Source organism: Pan troglodytes, chromosome X (genome assembly GCF_028858775.2).
Source record: "Pan troglodytes isolate AG18354 chromosome X, NHGRI_mPanTro3-v2.0_pri, whole genome shotgun sequence".
NCBI classification, from domain to species: domain Eukaryota; kingdom Metazoa; phylum Chordata; class Mammalia; order Primates; family Hominidae; genus Pan; species Pan troglodytes.
This window is the reverse complement of record NC_072421.2, coordinates 2,476,440-2,487,890: the sequence shown is the minus strand read 5'-3', so window position 1 is coordinate 2,487,890 and position 11,451 is coordinate 2,476,440. Positions and strand designations below refer to the sequence as shown.

Below are 11,451 nucleotides of genomic sequence, written 5' to 3'. Positions count from 1 at the left end.
AATTTTTGTATTTTTATTAGAGATGGGGTTTCACCATGTTAGCCAGGATGGTCTTGATCTCTTGACCTTGTGATCCACCCGCCTTGGACTCCCAAAGTGCTGGGATGACAGGCATGAGCCACCGCACCCGGCCCCTAGTTCCCTCTTCTATAAAATGCAGGAATGATAATACAGGTTGACCATTCCTCATCTGGAAGTCCAAAACCTGAAATGCCCCAAAATCTGAAACTATTTGAGCAGGAGCGTGGTGCCACAAGTGGAAAATTACAGTGATACTAAGGTGGTGTGTGTTGGGAGGACTCTTTGTTCGTTGATGAAGGACAAGGAACTCTTGACCGTATGTGAAAGGTCACAGTCAAAATGCACTCAAAACCTTGTTTTATGCACAAAATTGTTAAAATGTATAAAATTACCTTCAGGTCATCTGTGTAAGATGCATATGAGGCTGGGCGTGGTGGCTTACACTTGTAATCCCAGGACTTTGGGATGCCGAGGCGGGTGAAATCATTTGAGGTCAGGGATTTGAGACCAGCCTGACCAACATGGTGAAACCCCGTCTCTACTAAAAATTCAAAAAATTAGCCGGGTGTGGTGGCAGGTGCCTGTAATTCCAGCTACTGGGAGGCTGAGGCAGGAGAATAGCTTGAACCTAGAAGGTGGAGCTTGCCGTGAGCTGAGATCACACCACTGCACTCCAGCCTGGGCGACAAAGGGAGACTCCGTCTCAAAAAAAAAAAAAAAAAAGATGCCTATGAAGCATAAACGAATTTTGCATTTAGACAAGAGCTCAATCCCAAGATAGCTCATTAAATATACGAATATAACAAAATCTGAAAAAATAAAATGTTTGAAATACTTCCAGTCCCAGGCATTTCAGATATAAGATACTCAACCTGTATTAACTTTCTGGTTTTCTGGGAAAATAAAATGAATGATTTTAAATCAAGAATTGGGCATAGGGCTTGGTTCTTAGTAAGTCCTCAGAATGTTCTTGTCATTGTTATGATAGTCCTCAACAATCCTAAAGATTGATATTCCATATTTCTACCTACTTGTCAAGAGCAGGAACAAAGTATAATGATAGGAAGGGTGGGGTGTGTTGGAGGACTCTGTCTGTTGAGGAAGAACAAGGAACTCTTGTCTTGACCTCATGCGAAAGGTCACAGTCAAAATGCAGGCAAAACTTCGTTTTATGCACAAAATCGTTAAAATATATAAAATTACCTTCAGATCATGTGTATAACATGCATATGAAACATAAATGAATTTTGTGTTTAGACAAGAGCCCCTTCCAGAGATACCTCATTATATATCCAAATATAACAAAATCTGAAAAAATAAAATGTTTGAAAACACTTCCAGCCCCAGGCATTTCAGATAAGAGATACTCAACCCGTATTAACTTTCTGGTTTGCTGGGAAAATAAAATGAATGATTTTTAAATCAAGAATTGGACACAGTGCTTGGTTCTTAGTAAGTCCTCAGAATGTTCTTGTCATTGTTATCATACTCGTCAACAATCCTAAAGATTATTCCATATTTGTACCTACTTGTCAAGAGCAGGAACAAATTACATCTTTTCCATATATGCATTCCTGTTGGTTTGCTGATTTATCTATAAAATACCCATGCACTTTTTTCCCCCCACTAGGTTTTTCGGCCCATCTGCTCTTTTTTTCGCAGAAGGGAATTAGAAGAAATAGGTTTAGGCTGGCATCACCAAAAGTCTTTTCTCTCTTTAAAAGATATTCTTATTTTCCACCCGTCTTTGACAGCATCTTTATCTTCACCAAAAAGAATCGATGTGGAAAATGTCTTCCCTTCCACACAGTTCACTGCAGACATGTGAGAAGCTGCAACTGACATTCCTGGCTTTACTCAAGTTTCTGAGGAAACGGCTCAACAGAGAAATAATTCCTTCCAGGGACTTCAAGCTATGACCTTGGGAACTGAAATCTGGAGACAAACGGAATGGGTGTTTGCCTTCACCTCATGAAAGGTGAATGAGGTTCTGCGGTCACCATGGCTTATGTTCGTTCTGTCTTGTCTTGTTCTTTCTTTCTCTTTCTTCTTTCTTTTTGAGACAGAGTTTCCTGCTTTCGTCTTTTTTTTTGAGACAGTTTCTTTCCTTTCTTCCTTCCTTTCTCTTCTTCTTTCTTTCTTTCTTGACAGTTTCCCTCCCTCCCTCCCTCCCTCCCTTCCTTCCTTCTCTCTCTCTTCCTTCCTTTCCTCCCTCCCTCCCTCCTCCTTTTCTTTTCCAGGCTGGAGTGCAGTGGTGCGATCTCGGCTCACTGCAACCTCTGCCTCCCAGGTTCAAGCGATTCTCCTGCCTCAGCCTCCTAAGTAGCTGGGACTACAGGCACCTGCCACCACGCCCAGCTACTATTTGTATTTTTAGTAGAGATGGGGTTTCACCATGTTCACCCAGCTGGTCTCGAACTCCTAACCTCGTGATCTGTCCACCTCGGCCTCCCAAAGTGCTGGGATTACAGGCGTGAACCACCACGACCGGCCGCTTTTTGTGGTTAAAACAAATCTCCAGCTTTGTGAGAGTCATTAAGACAGGCGTCTGGGTTTTCTTTTCTCTAAATCCTTGTTGTAAAACAACCCGAAGATTCCAATTATACGATGCTGAAAGTCACAGAGTGGTGGGAAAAAGAAAATCATCACTCCACACTCCACGCCCGGAGCACTTGCTGTCTGTGTTCCGATGGATGATGTTCTGGCGTGAATACGCAGAGATCACTGATGTTGGCTGGACACTAGTTTATGTTGGTTTGAAAAATCAAGGGAATCTCACATCTTTCCCTTGTTGAGAGTGGCTACGATTCACCTGTCACAAACACTTTCAGGAAAATTTCTGAGGATACACAGGCACGATGGGACCCCCCCCACCTCAACTGTGCTCCTGGGCAGACACACACACCGCTCAAGATAAGTCTCCGAGCCCTGAGTCAGGGAACGTGAAGTTTCTATGGGTTGAGATACAAAGCAGTAGACATGATTTCTTGTTACTGTTGTTTTGAGATGAGTCTTGCTCTGTCGCCCAGGCTGGAGTGCAATGGCACAATCTCGGCTCACTGCAACCTCTACCTCCTGGGTTCAAGTGATTCTCCTCCCTCAGCCTCCTGAGTACCTGGGATTACAGGTGCCCACCACCACGCCTGGCTAATTCTTTTTTTTTTGAGACAAAGTCTTGCTCTGTCACCAGACTGGAGTGTAGTGGCCCAATCTTGGCTCACTGCAACCTCTGCCTCCTGGGTTCAAGCAATTCTCATGCCTCAGCCACCCGAGTAGCTGGGACTACAGGCGCCACCACCACTCCTGGCTATTTTTTTTTTTTTTTTGTATTTTTAATAGAGACGGGGTTTCACCATATTGGCCAGGTTACTCTGGGATTACAGGTGTGTGAGCCACCGCATCCAGCTAATTTTTTTTTTTTTTTTGACCAAGTCTTGCTCTGTCACCAGGCTGGAGTGTAGTGGCACAATCTCGGCTCACTACAACCTTTGCCTCCTGGGTTCAAGCAATCCTCCTGCCTCAGCCTCCCTAGTAACTGGGACTACAGGCATGGGCCACCATGCCCAGCTACTTTTTTGGATTTTTTGTTTTTTTAGTAGAGACGAGGTTTCACCATGTTGGCCAGGCTGGTCTCAGACTCCTGACCTCCGGTGATCCGCCCACCTCTGCCTTCCAAAGAGCTGGGATTACAGGGGTGAGCCACTGTGCTCGGCCTCAGTAGACATGTTTACATGGTTGTCCAGTTGCCTGCTCTTTGAAGACAAGAGTTCCTTGTCCTTCTTCAATGAACAAAGAGTCCTCCAACACACAGCACCCTTCGTAGCCTTGTGGTTTGTTCCTGCTCTTGACAAGTAGGTAGAAATAAGGAATACCAATCTTTAGGATTGTTGAGGACTATCACAACAAGACAAAAAGAACTTAAAAGAACTTACTGAGAAGAACCAAGTGCCGTGTTCAATTTTTTTTTTTTTTTTTTTTGAGATGGAGTCTTGCTCTGTTGCCCAGGCTGGAGGGCAGTGGCGCGATCTTGGCTCACTGCAAACTCCACCTTCCGGGTTCACGCCATTCTCCTGCCTCAGCCTCCCGAGTAGCTGGGACTACAGGCACCCGCCACCACGCCCGGCTAATTTTTTGTATTTTTTTTAGTAGAGATGGGGGCCGTGTTCCATTCTTGATTCATAATTATTCATTTTATTTTCCCAGCAAAGCAGAGAGTTAATACAGGTTGAGTACCCCTTATCAGAAAGGCCTGGCACCACAAGTGTTTCAAATATTTTGTTCAGGTTTTGTTACAGTAGGGATTGTGGCCAGTAATGGTGAAGCTTCTTCCAGTACATTGTCAGATGGGGCATGTCACAATCAACAGCTAAATAATAAGGAGAAACCCCAAATATGGCAGGGCTTGCCTCATCTCCCCACATAAACATCCTTCCAGAAAATGAGCATCTTTGCTAAGCTAGACGGGCTTCTGCCCATTGTATGCTCTACAGCTGGGAGTGCTGAAGAGGCCAACATCTAAAATTAAGACTTGAGAGCGTATGTAGGAATGTAAGTTAGTACAGGCACTGTGTGAAAATAGTAAACAGATTCCTCACAAAGCTAAAAATAGAACTACCATCTGATCCAGCCATTCCCCTGCTGGGAATTTATCCAAAGGAAAGGAAATGAGTATATCGAAGGGATTTCTGCAACCCCGTGTTTACTGCAGTACGGTGCACAGTAGCCGAGACATGGAATCCGCCTCATTGTCCATCAATGAATAAAGAAAGAAAGAAGATGTGGCCGGGTGTGGTGGCTCACGCCTGTCATCTCAGCACGTTGGGAGGCTGAGGAGAGACAATCACCTGAGGTCAGGAGTTCGAGACCAGCCTGGCCAACATGGTGAAACCCCGTCTCTACTAAAAATACAAAAATTAGCCAGGCATGGTGGTGGGTGCCTGTAATCCCAGCTACTCGGGAGGCTGAGGCAGGAGAATCGCTTGAACCTGGGAGGTGGAGGTTGCAGTGAGCCGAGATCGCACCACTGCACTCCAGTCTGGGCAACAGGAGCAAAGCTCTATCTAAAAAATAATAATAATAATAATAATAAAATAAAATGTGTTAGGAGACTTTGACACCTACTATTATTGTACCAGTCTTATGTTTCCCTTACAATGTATCGTGGCTCACACCTGTAATCCCAGCACTTTGGGGGGCCGAGGCAGGCAGATCATGAGGTCAGGATATCGAGACCATCTTGGGCAACATGGTGAAACCCCATCTCTACTAAAAATACAAAAATTAGCCGAGTGGGGTGGCAGGCACCTGCATTCCAAGCTACTTGGGAGGCTGAGGCAGGAGAATCACTTGAACCCGGGAGGCAGATGTTGCAGTGAGCTGAGATCATGCCATTGCACTCCAGCCTGGGTGGTAGAGTGAGACTCCATCTCAAAAAAAAAAAAAAGTTTGCTTTGTGTATTTGGGAACTCTGATGTTTTGAGCATGTATATTTACAATTGTTATGTATTCCTGTGGAATCAACCATTTTGAGTTACATGATGACCTTCTTTGTCTCTTGTGACAGCATTTGAATTAAAGTCTATTTTGTCTGAAAAAGAGAATGTTTTATATATATACAATGGTGCAGCCATCAAAAGGAAGGGAGTCCTGTCATTTGCAGCAACATGGATGACCCCGGAGGTCATTATGTTACATGAAATAAGCCAGACACAGACAGACACGTTTTCTGTGTGTTCACTCATACTTGGGCGCTGAAAAGGTTATCTCATGGACATAGAGGAGAATGATGGATAAGAGATGCTGGAAATGGTTTGTGGAGACAGTGGTTAGATGAAGAGGTTGGTTAACGGGCACAAAGATCCAATTACATAGAACATATAAGTTCTGTTTTTTTTTGTTTTGTTTTTTTTTTTTTGTTTTTTTTTTTTTGAGGCAGAGTCTCACTCTGTCGCCCAGGCTGGAGTGCAGTGGTGCGATCTCGGCTCACTGCAACCTCCGCCTCCCGGGTTCAAGCGATTCTCCTGCCTCAGCCTCCTGAGTAGCTGGGACTACAGGCGCCTGCCACCACGCATGGCTAATTTTTGTATTTTTAGTACAGACGGGGTTTCACCACATTGGCCAGGCTGGTCTCGAACTCCTGATCTCGTGATCCGCCCTCCTCGGCCTCCCAAAGTGCTGGGATTACGGGCGTGAGCCACCATGCCTGGCCCGTGAGCCATCTACGCCTGGCCAGAAGATGTAAGTTATAACGTTCTATGGTAGAGCAGGGTCACTATAGTTAGCCAGAATGTATTATATATTTGAAAGCAGCTAGAAGAGAAAACTGGAAATTTTGCTAACACACAGAAATGACTCGCGGTGCTTGATGCGCCAAATACCCCAGCTTAATCATTACACTTTCTAGGCAGGCAGCAATAAATCACATGGAAGGCAGACATCTATAAACTATCATGTACCAATAAAAAAGATCCCACAGCTGATCTCATAAATAAATATATTTTTCAGTAGAAGCAGAAATAGAATCCTAATTCTGAGCTTGTTCTGTGATTTCTTCAAATATAAAGATATCATCAGCCATTTGAACCCTGTAAGTAACAGAAAGCCAGATAGAGTGATTCTCAGGATGTTGCTTTATCCCTATAATATGTCACAGATCGCTAAATAAGTAATTACCGGAAAAGAAGCCATGAATGTCACTGGCCATTTTTAAGTTTTTTGTTTTCTGTTTTGAGATGGAGTCTCACTCTGTCACCCAGGCTGGAGTGCAGTGCTGCAATCTCTGCTTGCTATAACCTCCATCTCCTGGATTCAAGCGATTCTCCTGCCTGAGCCTCCGAAGTGGCTGGGACTACAGGTGCACGCCACCACACCCAGCTCATTTTTGTATTTTTAGTAGAGACAGGGTTTCACCATGTTGGCCAGGCTGGTCTTGAACTCCTGACCTCAGGTCTCAAACTCCTGACCTCAGGTCATCCTCCCGCCTCAGCCTCCCCCAAAGTGCTGGTATTACAGGCGTGAGCCACCATGCCCAGCCCATTTTAAATTATTACAGCATTCTATTTTTAAACTCACATCCCTTAAACATATTTAGTTCTTATTTTTAGTCACTGCCAACACTAGGACATAAAACCATAATAATTTCAGCAGTTTACAAAAAACCCTTGAAATTTGAACACCTGTATGAACCAACCATCTGTGGTTATTTAAACCACATTTATTTGAAATTAGAGAATGAAGTACAGAATCCCTTTAGAACTGTGACCTGCTTCAGCCCAGAGGTTATTGATTCTTTATCCGCTTTACCTATTGTATTATCAGTCAATGAGCGGGAAATAAATCTGCAATTGTTGAATAGCCTACTGACCAAATTAATGAATATTCCTTGCTGCTTTCCTGCAATTCTGTGGCTTAATTACGGATCTTTAAAAATATTAGTTTTTCGGCCGGGCGCAGTGGCTCACGCCTGTCATCCCAGCACTTTGAGAGGCCAAGGCGGGTGGATCACCTGAGGTCAGGAGTTCGAGACCAGCCTGACCAACATGGAGAAATCCCGTCTCTACTAAAAATACAAAATTAGTCAGGTGTGGTGGTGCTCACCTGTCATCCCACCTACTTGGGAGGCTGAGGCAGGAGAATCACTTGAACCTGGGAGGCAGAGGTTGCGGTGAGCCGAGATCGTGCCATTACACTCTAGGCTGGGCAAGGAGTGAAACTTCGTCTCAAAAAAAAAAAGTAGTCTTTCATCCAGTTTTTTAAATAAAAAACTTTATGAAAAAATACAGTTTTCCATACAGCTTTTAAAGAAATCGGTGGTCTATATTAAAAAATTAAAACCTGACCTGATAGGAGCTGGAGCAGATAAATACACAGACTAGCAGGGGGCTTTTCTGTTCTTTATTTATTTTGTTTGTTTGTTTTCAACGCTCTCTGATACAATTAATGACCTTTCTCTACCCAGACAATGCTTCAGTCTATACCTGCTCATACAAAGAGAATAAGTTCACACAGGCATGCCGGCGGGATCTTCAGAATCCCCAAGGTTAAACACAATGGCCCTGCAGGCTTTTGAGACCAGACACGAAGCACGGAAGAATTTATTCTTTCCCCGATGCTACTGTTCCTAGTAATGTCTTTGACATTGGAATTTGATTATGCTGGTGGCATCTGACAATTTGTCAAGGGGTGAGTATCAAAAACTACTTCATTTACAGAAGTAGAAATTTTAGAGGGTAGCTCCAAACCCAACTGGTCCAGTAGGATACTCACCTTACAGGGGGGGTCTTAAGAGTCTCACAGTTCCCTTGGGTCTTAAGAGACTCACTGTTGGACCAGGCGTGGTGACTCACGCCTGTAAAACCAGCACTTTGGGAGGCCGAGGCGGGCGGATCACCTGAGGTCAAGAGTTCAAGACCAGCCTGACCAACGTGCTGAAACCCCGTCTCTACTAAAAATACAAAAATTAGCCAGGCGTGGTGGTGTGCACCTGTAATCCCAGCTACTCGGGAGGCTGAGGCAGGAGAATCTCTTGAACCCGGGAGGCAGAGGTTGCAGTGAGCCGAGATCATGCCACTGCACTCCAGCCTGGGTGACAAAGCGAGACTCCGTCTTAGAAAAAAAAAAAAAAAAAGGATCTCACAGTTCAGCAGGGTTCTAGCATGAGACAATGAGGACAAGGGTAGGTGAACAGGTGGAAAGGGTGAGAACAGGTGAATTGTGATGGAGAAAATAATAAAGACAGAAAAGGCAGAAGACCTGTCCCAGCAGATACAAAAATACAGACAACAGGAGCCAGCATAGACCCTTGACCTGTGTAAGTCTTTCTCAGGCCTCCTTTTAAGTAGAAACCTGCCTTTGAAAAAAAGTTTTAATAAACATGAAAGTCATAAATCCCTATTTACATAAATAATATATCCTGGTCTTATTCTTAGAACCATTGATTTTTCACGGCTCATTAAGAAAGCTGGGCGAGGTGGCTCACGCCCGTCATCCTAGCACTTTGGGAGGCCGAGGCGGGCAGATCACAAGGTGAGGAGTTCGAGACCAGCCTGACCAACACGGTGAAACCCCGTCTCTACTAAAAATACAAAAACTAGCTGGTGGTGGTGGTGTGTGCCTGTAATCCCAGCTACTCGGGAGGCCGAGGCAGGAGAATCGCCTGAACCCGGGAGGTGGAGGTTACAGTGAGCCGAGATCGTGCCACCGCACTCCAGCCTGGGAGACAGAGTGAGACTCTATCCTAAAAAAAAAAAAAAAGGAGAAAAAAGAAAACAACATGGTTCTCAGTTAGTCAGCGGCAGGACTGAATCTCCAGGGACCTCTTTTCTTACCCAGTAATGAAAATGTAGCCATCAGAGAGAGGTCAGAACGTCTCATACACCCAGAAGGCTGAGAATACCTTTATGCCTGTTTTCCCTCCTCGTCAGCGAGTATGTCAATTGCTGTTTCTAAATGTCTTGGAGATGTTTATATTACAGTTTTGCATTTTGTGACAAGTGCCGTGCAGCCTGCTTTTCACCGTGAACCTGGAAACCTACCCTTCTAACACGATTTATCAGGCCTGTTCATAACCGCTCACTCCACACCGTGTTTTAAACGCCCAGCATTGACTAGAAGCTCAGCCACGGAAATCAATTCTTTCCATCACGGTTCTGCCCTCCGATGATAGACAAGGCAGTTTTCCTGTACAAGTGCCGTGGATTTCTGCAAGATATAATTAATGCTTTGTCACTTTCTCCCCAGAAAGTTGCCTTTGTTTATTGCACTGTGAAATTGGAAGTTGGCAAAGGTGAAAGGTAGTTCTCCTGTGAGAATACATTGTGATTTTTTTTTTTTCCGTAAGAAATTTAAGATGACAGCCGGGCGTGGTGGATCATGCCTGTAATCCTAGCACTTTGGGAGGCTGAGGCGGGCGGATCCATTGAGGTTGGGAGTTCAAGACCAGCCTGGCCAACATGGTGAAACCCCATCTCTATCAAAAATATAAAAAATTACCCAGGTGTGGTGGCGCACTCCTGTAATCCTGGCTACTCGGAAGGCTGAGGCAGGAGAATCGCTTGAACCCGGGAGGCAGAGGTTGCAGTGAGCCGAGATCGCACCATTGCATTCCAGCCTGAGTGACAGAGTGAGACTCCATCTCAAAAAAAAAAAAAAAAAAAAAAGCACAAGGTAAGATGGGGGCGCACTCCTGTAATCCCAGCTACTTGGAAGTCTGAGGCAGGAGAATCACTGGAACCCGGGAGGCAGAGGTTGCAGTGAGCCCAGCTACTCGGAAGGCTGAGGCAGGAGAATTGCTTGAATCCGGGAGGCAGAGGTTGCAGTGAGCCGAGATCACACCATTGCATTCCAGCTTGGGCGACAGAGTGAGACTCCATCTCAAAAAAAAAAAAAGAAATTTAAGATGACAACTAAAGCTTTCCTAACAAGGAGTGACACTGTGAAGGCTATGGAGGCTATCCCACTATTTAAATGTAGGGAAGAGGTGGAGAAAAGGGAGAGGAAGCAAGGATCCCAGAAACACACATCAAGCAGACACGCCCAAGTTTAGAAATAGTCTGAAAAGGTTAACTTGCTTCGTTCCAAGAAAAACCTAAATGTACCTGGATTCAGAGAAGTTGTTTAGTCCATGAGATGAATTTTTTTTTTTTTTTTTGAGATAGAGTCTTGCTCTGTCTCCCAGACTGGAGTGCAGTGGCATGATCTCAGCTCACTGCAACCTCTGCCTCCCAGGTTCAAGCGATTCTCTGGCCTCAGCCTCCCGAGTAGCTGGGATTACAGGCACGTGCTACCACATCCGGCTAATTTTTGTATTTTTAGTAAAGAAGGGGTTTCACCATGTTGGCCAGGCTGGTCTCGAACTCCCAACCTCAAGTGATCCATCTGCTTGGCCTCCCGACGTGCTGGGATTATAGGCATGAGCCACCATGCCCGGGCTAATTTTTATATTTTTAGTAGAGATGGGGTTTCATCATGTTGGCCAGGCTGGTCTCGAACTCCTGACCTCAGTTGATCCGCCCACCTCGGCCTCCCAAAGTGCTGGGATGACAGGCGTAAGCCACCATGCCCAGGCTAATTTTTGTATTTTTAGTAGAGATGGGGTTTCACCATGTTGGCCAGGCTGGTCTCAAACTCCCGACCTCAGGTGATCCACCTGCCTTGGCCTCCCAAAGTGCTGGGAATTATAGGCATGAGCCACCATGCCTGGCCAGAAGATGTGAGTTTCTGATCTGAATTTCCATTTTGACTTCATATGCGCCATGGACAAATGTATCCCACTTTGATGACTATAAATTCCTTCTCTCATTTTCTTCTCAGATCTTACCAAGCCTTTCTTTCTTTTTTTTTTTTTTTTTAAATTTTAACCCTTGTCTCTTTGAGCCAAATCAAATACATTAATTATTGGATCAAGGATAACTTTTATAAAAGGGTCTGGGA

The 11,451-nt window shown here is 44.8% G+C and overlaps 1 long non-coding RNA gene across 1 annotated transcript; it reads left to right on the top strand.

The window, feature by feature from the left end:
- The first annotated feature begins 6,026 nt into the window (after nt 1-6,026).
- On the top strand, nt 6,027-10,436 carry LOC134809311 (uncharacterized). The gene is made up of 2 exons (XR_010154722.1): nt 6,027-8,202; nt 8,949-10,436. It is a non-coding gene; the product is annotated as an uncharacterized LOC134809311 (long non-coding RNA).
- Nucleotides 10,437-11,451: the final 1,015 nt, after the last annotated feature.